General features: G+C 41.0%; 1 protein-coding gene and 1 pseudogene across 2 annotated transcripts in view; one reads left to right on the top strand and one right to left on the bottom strand.

Annotated features, from left to right (window-relative positions):
• Positions 1-12,017, top strand: part of LOC105433660 (solute carrier family 35 member F5) — a 152,600-nt gene that overhangs the window by 17,751 nt on the left and 122,832 nt on the right. The window lies entirely within an intron of this gene.
• On the bottom strand, positions 8,149-9,051 carry LOC148938272 (uncharacterized; annotated as a pseudogene).

Raw genomic sequence — 12,017 nt, 5'->3', positions numbered from 1 at the left:
TAATCAAAGACTAGCCATGAAAAAGCAACTTTTGATTAATCCGCCATCTTTTGGCTATTCCCACTTATTTTCAAATACATTAACTAATTAATCTTAAATTATAATTTAAAAACATAAGCGTTTTAAAGGTAATAAAATGTGTATATTTATAAAACTTTATTTTACATAATTATATTACCAATTTATTAATATATATCCTTTAATTTTAACGATTTTAAATTTATTTATTTCTTTTTTTTGCTATTTATCTTTTTCAACACAAGAGCAAAAATTAATATAATACTGTTATACTACTGTTACGCTATAATATTTTTAACTTTTTGATACAAAATTGTCAAAATCGATCTGTGAAATTAATGACAGCTATTCACAAAGTTAGCGCAGCGAGAGAACCCATCGCAGAAAAGCGTCAATAATAGCGTCAACTTCGAAATTTCAAAAGAGGCAAATATCGATGCCTTTTTTAGAAAGGATTATTATACATATTTATTATTCTTATAAACAAACTTTATTACAATATAAAATAAAATTTAAATAAAAAAATGAACATTCATCCATTTTTTATGTTGATTTATCACAATTAATTAATTTATGACTATATTTTGCAATTTTAATATTTCTATTATTCAATAATATATTAACACGCTTTCCACGTGTTCAATATACATGCACAGTATACTTAAATCAATGCACATGCGAAGTAAAAAATATGGTTATTGGTTAGAGTGAAATGGTGTATATTTTTTTCACTCTAACCAAAACACGTTATTGGTTAGAGTCTGTTCGAAATTACTAGAAATAAATCGCGAAACGTGAAACACGACAAGCGCGTGACGATCCGCGGCGATCGATTGCCCTAAATCATCCGATCGATGGCGCCAGCCCGTCGATATCTATCACATAGAAGTAATTATACTTATCAGCCATCCTTCAAGGGCGGAGTTGTTGCGCAATTGACGAAACGTGTGTGTGTGTGTGTGTGTGTGTGTGTGTGTGTGTGTGTGTGTGTGTGTGTGCTATCGATTAGCTGAAAATCACATGATTCGTCGTGTCAATCGCTGATAGGACGAAATTGATCGGATGATCCCGCAAGCTTCTCGAAAAACCCTCGAAAAATCCCAAAATTCTCTGACAGTCGATCATAATCCTTTGTTGTGCCTCTCCAGATGCAACACGAGAGTGCGTGTCAGAAGGGGGAAAGGGGAAGGTCACAACCACTCATTAGTTTTCAATAAACCACTTTATTTTAACCGACTTGGATGTTCGCTAATTTCGAGACCCCACTACTATCGTTTCATACTTCCTCACGATCCTATGCGTCGGTCCTCGTGCATCCGCGCCTCTGATTCCAAGCCCGCGCCTGATACTCTCATCGTTCTTTTATCGGTCCGCTGTTACGCAGTCTCGGCACGTCCTCGTGTCGAAACGTTGTTTGGTGCGTCAGCGTTTCGACACGTGTTGTCGGAGTCAGCGTCCTTACTGAATTGCACGTCGGTTGCAATCGGCGCGTTCGTGCATTATCCTTTATTATTTTTAATTCATATTTTAATTACATATTTCAATTCTCGGGTTAATCAGAATCCTTGGGCTACGTTACGCATCGTAATTATTGAGTTGACCTGGCGCGTTTACATAGACTTGCACCTCGCATGGTGCGTTTGTGTTAATATGATAGATATGATAGGGAAATCTCGTTCGCATGTGTACAGTTGTCCGTCTTGTATACATGTTTGTAGTTCGTCTTCGTCTGGCAATATATAGTGATGATTTTCTTTATCTATCACTACTATCAGGTGGTGAATTTTTATGAATGTAAAAGTATCGTGGTTGCGTACCGGTAATAATACAGTTCTTATTAGTTTAAATGTTGGAAACGCGATTACCGGGAAACGAATAATCATGTAAATGTCCGGTTTATTATAATACGCGCTTATTGTTATATATTTTTCGATCGTACGCCAGTTTTCCACTCGTATCGTAAATGGAAAATGATCTTCGGTCAATTAAGTCGCTGCTTCTCTGTTATAATTGTTTTCGACGGTAATAGCCGCGCGTGTACTATCCCGTTTTTAGTCAGTGATAAATAATCGATTATGTTTTCTACATCTTTTGTAAGGTCTGTCATTATTGTCTGTAGTATTAGTAAGTTTTCGTCCATGTCCTCGCGTTGCGTATATTTCGCAAGCTGCAATTCCATCCGTGCCGTGACATTCCGCAGTATATTTTCATTGTAATTAACCGTTTTTTCCAATGCATCCATGTGCCTTATTGTAGCGTTGATAATTTTGATCTGAATTTTCGTCGCGTGTTGTAAAGTCTGTTGGTCTTCTTGCAGCATTTGTATTTGCTCATTGAGGTGCTCCTCATCCTCGGCATTCATGATGCCGAATAACGTTTTGCTTATCGCACCAATCACATTTATCAATCCTCGTTTGCCGTCTCTAGTGTAGTAGATAGTAGATAGTTCTCAGTCGCGTTAACAACTGTGTTACTTTTACATTGTCCTTTTGTATTATTTGCATTATGTTTGAACAAATAAACTGGACGGATCCAATGATGCTCTTGCATCGGTCGCTGGTTTGATCCAGGTGTACAAAAAAGTTCTGAGCTTTAGATTTCATACAACCGAAATAATAATTTAAATTTTATATATCTTCCCGCCCTTTTGCCCCCGCCTTTTGGTTTTAAAGCGTTGACATTTGGCCTTCTAAAATGCCATATGATTTGGCGTTTGATGCACATAACCTAAAAAATCAGTAGTGTTCACGATGGCAATAACAAAAGAGCATATTCGATTTTCCATCCACTTCGCGTTTCATCTGAAGAAAAATGCTGCTGAAGCCACTGCAATGATTTGTGCTGCATGTGGAGAGAACGCTGTAAGTCATACATGTAAAAGATGGTATCAAAAATTTCGCCAAGGAAATTTCAGTCATGAAGATGAACGCGTGCTGGACGCCCTCAAAAGATTGAAATGGACGAATTGCAAGCACTGCTGGATATAAACTCTGCGCAAACTGAAAAGGAGCTTGCAGAACAGCTTGGTGTTACGCAGCAAACTATTTCCATACGTTTACATACGATGGGAAAGGTTCGGAAGGAAGGCAGATGGGTTTCCGCATGAATTGTCCGAAGACAACAAAAATCGTCGGCGTGACACTGCACTCACTTTGCTTTCAAAGTTCCGGAAAAAAGATTTTCTGCATAAAATCATTATAGGCGATGAAAAGTGGATTCTTTAATCCTAAACGTAGAAAATCATGGGTTGACCTTTCAACATCGACGCCAAAGCCCAATATCCATGTTTTGCTCTGTATCTGGTGGGATTGGAAAGGTGTGTTGTATTATGAGTTGTTACAACCGGGTGAAACAATCACAGCAGACCGCTACCAACAACAATTGACCAATTTAAGCGATGCATTAGAAGAAAAGAGGCCATTTACTGGCCAAGGACGTAAAATGATCTTGCTTCATGACAATGCTCGACCACATGTTGCGAAAGCGACTCAGGACCATATCTTTGCGTTAGGCTGGGAACTTTTCCCGCACGCGGCGTATAGCCCAGACATGGCGCCTTCCGACTACCTATTCTGGTCGCTGCAGCATCATTTGGCTGATACACATTTCGTGAGATTTGAAGAGATACGAAAATGCATTGATGACTTTATCGCTTCGAAGCCGGTGAGCTTCTATCGTCAAGGAATTCGCAAGCTACCCGAAAGATGGCAAAAGATCGTTGATGCAAATGGGAAATATTTCGCTGATTAATATTTTTTTGTTTGTTTTTGAATAAAGATTGAATTTTACAAAAAAAAAACTCAGAACTTTTTTGTACACCTAATATTTTTCCATCTGTTGCGTTCTTTTTTCTAACGCGTTGATATCCAGTTTAATTATTAATTTCCAGGTCGTTTGCACCTGGTTCATCGATCTTGTTTCTTCGAAATAGATGCCTAGCGTGTTTTGAAATTTTTTCAGTACGTATGACGGTGCGGCGTTCGCCTCGACGCTGCATAAGTGCCTTTGTATGGCCATTATTCTGAAAAGTTCGGGAATCATATTACACTTCCTTATTCTATTTAGTTTTTCTTATGTTGTTTGGTTCACGCCAGTTCACTAATAGCTTTCGCATCGGACATGTGGGAGTGTTGCCATCGTAACATTAAGATAAGCGTATTTCATTATCTCTCCCTTTTGTGTGTGTCGCTTGTGCATTTTTCCTTCTCTTCTCTCTCTTCTCTTTTCCTTTGCATAGTACAGCATGGTTTATTATAATTTCGGTCTGCGTTCCTCGAAACGAAACAGTTTTTTGTCATCCGTACGCCGGGAATCGTGTTATCTGTATTCCCCTGCGTGCGGAGCGTCCTGCGAAGAGCACCGAAATTTGGATTGCTTTTCGGTGAATCCTACCCGTGCATTTTTTTCTGCGGAGTGCATATAGTAAATTATTTAATTCAGTCTGACATTGTCCGTAGCTGCGCAATCCAGTTCTCGAAAGTCTCGAAAGTTTCCTAAAGTGCGCCAGTAGTTAATTAAAGTTAATTAAAGAAACGGTCATTATGCGGTATGCAATGTGCGAGGGGGAGTTCATCTCTGTAGTGTGGCATGAGTGCGTTCGCGTCTCATGGGTAGTGGCCTAGCACGTGGCCGAAGAGACGCGAACGTGGATCGAGGCGAGATTCCCTCGTGATCCCCTACAGATCCGGGGAATCCGTTTGTGCCGTTACTGGGCGGCAAATTGTTCGCGTGCTGCGCCGCAATTGATATGTTTTCAATTTTTATTTATTAACCTTATTACTATTAATATATATATAATTTTTGCTTTTACTAATGCTTTATTAATGCTTTTCCTCGCGAGTGTTTCGTCGTGCGCGTCCGTTTTCTAATTTTCGACAAATAGTTTGAGTCAGTTCGCGTGTATCGTCACGACTCTTTGTTTTAGTTTGATTTTATAATTCACATCTGAAATTTTTTCGATTACTTGGTACGGACCTATCCATGGTGCTTCTAATTTCTTTATCCGTCCTCGACGCACTGCTTCGTCATGCAGGAGGACTTTATCACCCACTTTGAAGGTTTTGTTGTTAACATTTTGTCGGCATAGTTTTTGTTTTGCCTCGCGGATGTGTTTCTTCGCCAGTTTCTGTGTGGCTCGGAGTCATTCCTTCAACTCTTGCGTAGTTATCGTATGTGTAATACGGTTTCGGCGGTGCCATTAGTGCCGTAGGCTTGCCCGTACAGTAGTTCGAACAGTGTATACTCCGTCGCAGTATGCGTGTCGTGTTGTAAGTAAACATCGTGTATGGAATCCATTCATCCCAATTAGTTTGGTCTTCATCTGTGTAATGTCTCAAATATTCGGCTATTCTATATGATCTCTCTAGAGCTCCATTACTTTCTGAGTGGTATGCGATAGTTTGAATTTTTGTTATTTTTAAGAGGGTGCATACATTCTTAAACATCTCGCTGACGAAATTCGTACCTTGATCCGTTAATATTTTCTGATATTCCGAATTCACAGCTTATCTTTGTAGTAAATGCTTTGGCGATTGTTTTTGCTTCCTGGTATCGGTATTGCTTTGCTGAATATTGTTAGATCATTCTGAAATGTTAACAGATATTTATTTTCTTGCGTGGTGACCGTGAGTGGTCTCACGATGTCCAGGGCGCATTTTTCGAACGGTTTCTCTTAGTCGTTTCTGTTAGTATTAGAGGCATTTTAATTTTTCTACTTAACTTATTCTTCTGGCAATACTCACATTTTGCGATGTAATCTTCCACGTTTCTTGTTAGTCCATGCTAATTGTGTATTAATTTTATTCTGTTTATTGTACGTATAGTACCTTGATGTCCCCCGAGGGGAGCATTATGATATTCGTATATTATTTGCTTCTTCTCTTCTTTGCTGTATTCGCGCTCTTCCTTGTCACGCTCGACGCTGTTTATCTATGTCGCGCGTAATCGGATTTCTGCTAAGCGCGTCAGCGTTTATATTGCCTTTGCCGGCTTTATGCACTACTTCATAGTCATATTCCTCCAATTTGAGTCTCCATTTAATTAACCGCGAGCCCGAAATCTGTTATGCCAAATAACCAGATCAATGGCTTGTGATCCGTAACTATTTGGAATTTTGTTCCGTATAGATACGGTCGAAAATATTTGGCTGTCTATACTATGGCTAGAAATTCTTTTTCCGTCGTATTGTAATTCTGTTCCCCTTTATTTAGAATTCTGCTCGTGTAAACAATTGGTCGGTCTTGGCCCACTGACTCTTGCGATAATACCGCTCCGATAGCATAACCAGATGTGTCTATTGTTAATATAAATTGATTTATAAAAGTCGGGGTAACTCAGAACTGGCGCGATCGTCAGCCTCTCCTTTAATGTTTCAAATGCGTTTTGTTGTTCTGCCGTTTAATTAAATTTTTCATCTTTTCTAGTTAATTTCGTTAGCGGTTTTGCGATCTTCGAAAAATTTTCGATAAATCTATAATATTCAGCTAATCCTATGAAGGACTGTACATCCCTCACTTTCTTGGAAAGTTTGTTACAGCTTATTATTTTTGATAGATCCGGGATACCGTTTTCCGAAATAATGTGACCTAAATATGTCACCTCTTTTCTTAGAAATTCGCATTTGCTCGGCTGTAGTTTGAGATTATGAGTTTCTCAATTTTTGGAACACTTCGATTAGTCGCTTATTATGCTCCTTTAGTTTAGTCCGTATACGACGATGTCGTCTAAATATACATCTTATGCCCTGTACTCCCGCTAACACCGAATTCATTAATTGCTGAAACGTGGCGGGCGCATTTTTTAACCCGAAAGGTATTCGATTAAATTCGTGATGCCCGTACGGCGTGGAGAAAGCCGTTTTGTTTTTATCTTTGTCGTGCATTACTATTTGATGGTAACCCAACGCGAGGTCTAGCGTCGAGAAGTATTTCGCATTCCCGAGCTAGTCGAGAATGTCCGTGATATTCGGTAACGGAAACGAGTCTCCTATTGTTAAATTATTTAGTTTCCGAAAATCTACGACAATGCGTAGTTTAGATATTCCGGACGCATCGGCCTTTTTTGGAATGACCAATATTGGTGCGTTCCACTGACTTGTGCTTGGTCGAATAATTTTTTCCTCGAACATTTTCGTTATCTGCTTATTCGCCTTCGCCTTATGCTTCTCGGGCAGGTCGGACGTTGACCGCGCTATACGTGTGCGTGGTGATCTCATGTTGCACCGCGGTCGTGTGAAAGTGAGTCACCTACCAAATGAAATATACCACCGTAGTCATTACATATTTGCTCCAGCGTTTCTTTTTCTTCAATGTTAAGGTGATTTGTGCGTAATTGTTCTCGCACTCGTTTTCTTCTTTCGCTTATAGTCTCGGTGTCCTTTTTCACGTATTGAGCATTTCAGCGCTCTGTGTCTCTATCTCTTCTAAGTTTACCATCGGTGAGCTTATTTTCATGGGTTCTTCTGTCGTATTTATTATACTTATCGGACAGGTGAATTCCTTGGGGTCCACCAGATAGCATTCGATAAATACTCCTGGCCTCGGTTGTTCTTGCCTTATTATACCCACTTGATTTCTATTAGTAAATGCTTCAATTATTGTTTCGCTACGTGGTTTCAGCAGTACCTTTTGGTATGATTGCAATTTTAGATTTGTTTTGCCGATACTCAGTATCTTTTTTCCGTGATCTTGCCTTTTGTTTGGCTAGAAAATTAATTCCTTCGTAATCCATAAGGAAACCATCTCTCACCACGTATACTGAGTGGCGAATTTCTTCCTTTCCTAATTTTATTGTCAGTTTCACCTTTCCTAGCGTGTGGATCTTATGTCCCGTCACGCAATGCGTTTCTCACGCACCGGAGTTTCGCTTTTGAAATTTTTAATTTTCATTAAGGTAAGAGTAGCACCGGTGTCTAACAGAAAAATTGTCTTACCCTTTTTTATTTCTTTTATTGGTAGTGTTACCAATTCTGGCCCGTTGCGCTTCTCTTCGCGTTACTTGTGCAACTTGATACTTCCCGGCTGTAATCCTGGCCTTCGGTCTGTCGCTTTCTTCACCGCTACTGCTGCTTGACGCTGAGTCAGCGCTTTCTCTTCGTGGTTTATCTCGCTTCGTCTTTATCATAGTATTTATTCATGTTTTATTCGCATTATTATTTGCATTACTACTTTTGAATTGGCGGGTGCCTTTTTCGGTTTTACTGTGAAGTATCCAGCATTCTGCACGATTATGTCCTGCTTTCTTGCAGTGCAGTATTTACTCATTGTGTTTATATGCGGCTGTCTGTCTGGTTGTGATAGAGGGAATCAACTCGTGTATTTATTCGTTCGGCAATCTCGGTCATAGTGCCCCGTTTTTCCGCAATTATGACATTACGGCAATCTATTCTCGCGGGCGAGTGGGTGGGATATATTCGCTTTCGAACATGCAAAATTCCCCGTTGATCCCTTGAATTTTTCCTCCGCGCTCGCGTCGGCTATGGCGTCTTGCAATGTCGTGTAGTGTTGCGCACGCACTAACAACTTTATATCGTCTTATATCTTGCAATCCTAGCTGAAATATTATATAAAACTTGTTGTTGTATAATTTCTAAGATCGCTCTCTTCGATTCTGTTTTGTCTTGTCGCCCTTCAATCATGGATTCATATAATTCCATTTGACTAATTTATCTGTGCGTAATCCGAATGTTCTTGCCGATTCTCCCGGCTTTTGTTTCAATGTATTAAATTCTAGTTGCAAATGTGTGGTGCTCTTTTTGCTGAGATAACACACTTCCAGCTCTCGCTTTAATTGTGCAAAGTCACGTATATCTCGCGTTTGGAAATCGGTCATAGCTCTTCCTTTCAATTTTGTGCATAATATTGCTTCTAATAACGTGCTTTCCTTTCTCGGATTTGTGTTTTTCATGGCATACATTGCCGCGCTTAAAAATTCTGGCAGTTTGTGTGAAACGTCGAATTCCGGAATCATGTCGCGAGCTTCTTTTAATTGCATGTACACGTTTACGGGATCTCGCGAGTTCCGGATGTCGTTCATCGTACCGTAATGTCTCTCGATTCATTAATTCCCGCGTCTGTATCCCGATTATAATTTGTCATCTCTAGCTGGCTCATACAATTTTGTAACGCTCGCATTCCAGTATTTCTGTTAGCATCATGTCTCGCGAGTCGCGCGAGGTTTCTGAATCGGTTTTCCAGTGTGACTGATTTAAAGTGGCTCTCATTTGCTTTGCTTCGTCCACTAATTCTATATCAGTTACACGTCTCTCTTCTGCGATCGGTCGTAACGGCGTGCTTGACGGCTGATTTGCCATTTCTATCTGGCTTGCGTCTCGCGAAGCGGTATGGAATTCGGTCGGATCGAATACGCTGCTCGTCGTAGGATGTCAGCGAAAATTCTCCGCGATTGCTTCGTATCATCACTTATGTCAGATCTTGCGTCTGTCGGCGTAGTAAATCGTCGTCGTGTCTCTCATTATTTGGCAGTAAACTGTTATCAATGTCGCTGAGCGAGAACAAGCGTTCAATTACAATATTCGGATGTAACTCCGTTTGGCTCTCTAAGCTATCATCGGAATAATAGTCATTTAAATAACGACGCACGTTATCGCGTGGATCTCTTGTATTTTCCGCCTGTGTAGGGCTCGAAGGGCTCGGACTAATAATAAACGCACGGCGGCTTGTATCGCTATATAACTACGACGCGTTTTTCTCGACGGTTGTTCGATTGATGTCTTCGTTCAACATTTATTTTATCGCTTTGCTTAATAACTATTGCGCTCGCTTTTAATGTTCTATGAATTACGGTCGCAATTTGCATGTTGTAGCGTTTGCTCGCCTGTTGCGGTAGATCGGTGCCTTCTCCGGTGTCGCTGATATGCTCGCTGGCTGTTCTATCGGGTGTTCCTGCTGAATAGCGCGACTGGCTCTCAATTCGTGTCCTTTTTTCCTTCCAGATTCCAGGACATCTCGAGAGAGTTGTGATTGCTGCGTCTTCTTCCGGCACTCAGGTGTTACGTCGCAGGCGAGACGTGCTACGCGTGGAGCGAGTCTGCTCGCACTGGGCTGCGTATTGGTTTTTTTGCAAAATAACTTGACCGGATTACTGATATAAATTGCGGTTGTATAATCCGTATAGAAAAGTCGATAGTCTCCTGGAAAAGACGATATCATGCGGTCCTATCTCTGCGTCTACGTCAATGATGGTAGGATTCGGTAAATCGTAAAAAGAAGTACTTTCTTCGCGTAAATATTCCAGAAATGCCACGAATGCCTCGGAGCAGGGATCGCAGTCGGTTACCTCGCGCCAAATAGCCAATCCAGTGCCGCAAGAATTGCAAAGCCTTTCTTCTCGAGTAGTCCCAACGTTAATATAATGTCTTAAGATAGCGGTGAATTGTTGATCGAAATTATACTGGGATTTACACTCTAGGCATATAAGACTGGCGGAATTTGTATCGGTAGCTATACCGACAAGACCATAACCGAATTCGACTACACACCGAGAGATACTTATTTGGTCGTTAAAGACGGCGGCTGGATGTGTTCTTTCCTGACGCGAGCTTTCCGATCGTCCTCTGCACATAACGCGTTTCACGAACAAGAAATGAAAATTCACTTACCTTTCGTTGGCCCGGTTCCTGGATTCGGGCTTCCGATTCTCGTTGTCGGCCTGGCGGGTCTCGGGATGCACACTAGGATGCGGCGTTGCTGGATTCGGAGGACTTGGAGCCCACAGGCTGTTCTCGAAATACGCTTCGTATTCCGGCTGGTAGGTTTCTTCACACCCGAGCAGTTCACTCAAATCACCGGTGAGCGCGGATTTAATTTCGTATAAGGCGCGGCGAATTGCACGCTGACGTCCGGCACGGTTTTTACGATTCTTAGGCATCGGGAGTGACCATGAAGGGAAAATACTACTTCCCTTACAAGTTACGAGTATTAAATTGAACTTTCTAACGCGATGACAATCTGTAACCCTCTGTGGAGAGTAGTGCGGGTGGACGCACAACTTGCTAGCCAAGAGGCGGGACAGGTTATCAGATATTTCGTAATTTGACGGTTTAAAAATGCGTGAGAAGCGATACCTCTCTTGGGGGTAGTGCGGGTGGACGCACAACCTGCTAACCAAGAGACCAAGCACGGCCTCCCTGGACGCTTGCGTTTGATTGAATTTCGCGTGGTCACTCTACCTCGCGAACTCTGTCGATTGTACGTTTCGCTAGGAGGGGTGGAAGGGTTTGGATTTATTAATTATTTAACACTGATCACTTTTCACTTATATATATATATATTGTAGAATATTCAGATACAAGATTAATACAGAGATTGATTAAATTGTAAACGCTTTTACAGTTAAGTTTAAATTGAATGATGTTAATAAAATTGAATTGATTCGAATTTATTTCTTAACACTAGAATTGGAATTGATTTGAGTTAACACTTAGAATTGGAATTGATTCGAAATTATTCTCTTAGCACTAGAATTGGAATTAGTTTGAAGTTATTTCCTACTACTAGAATTGGAATTGATTTCTCTTAACACTAGAAATTGAATTGGAAGAGGGAGTTCACGGACTGGAGGTCCTCTCCAGTCGTATTCGCGGGATGAACTGAACGCAGTCGGCCGTGCACTGATGTGCTTCGATTCGGCGGCTCGAAACTGCGGCGACGCTATGGTGGGGTGCGCGCCCAATGTGGGAAGCGCTGGCGGTGGGAGTGCGGCGCTCGCGTGGGAGGCCAGAGAGTTGCCCTGGTGGGGCTCGCGGTGGCCTAGGGACGTATCACGTCTATTCCTTGTTCCGTGCTATACAAAAGTTATCTCTATAAATTTGAAAAGAGTAACATTTTTACCATAGGGCATAAAATTATTAATTTATTCGTTTATTCTGACGCGACAGACGTGACACCCCCCCCCTTATAATAGAAATGGAGGCACTCCGACCGACATTTCTCATCGTAATCCTAAGTACAAAAGATATAAAGATATAAAAGATATAATAA

This window comes from Pogonomyrmex barbatus, unplaced genomic scaffold, assembly GCF_055798465.1.
Source record: "Pogonomyrmex barbatus isolate J1 unplaced genomic scaffold, ASM5579846v1 scaffold1, whole genome shotgun sequence".
NCBI classification, from domain to species: domain Eukaryota; kingdom Metazoa; phylum Arthropoda; class Insecta; order Hymenoptera; family Formicidae; genus Pogonomyrmex; species Pogonomyrmex barbatus.
Note: the sequence above shows the minus strand (reverse complement) of the source record. Positions and strands in the feature narration are given on the sequence as shown.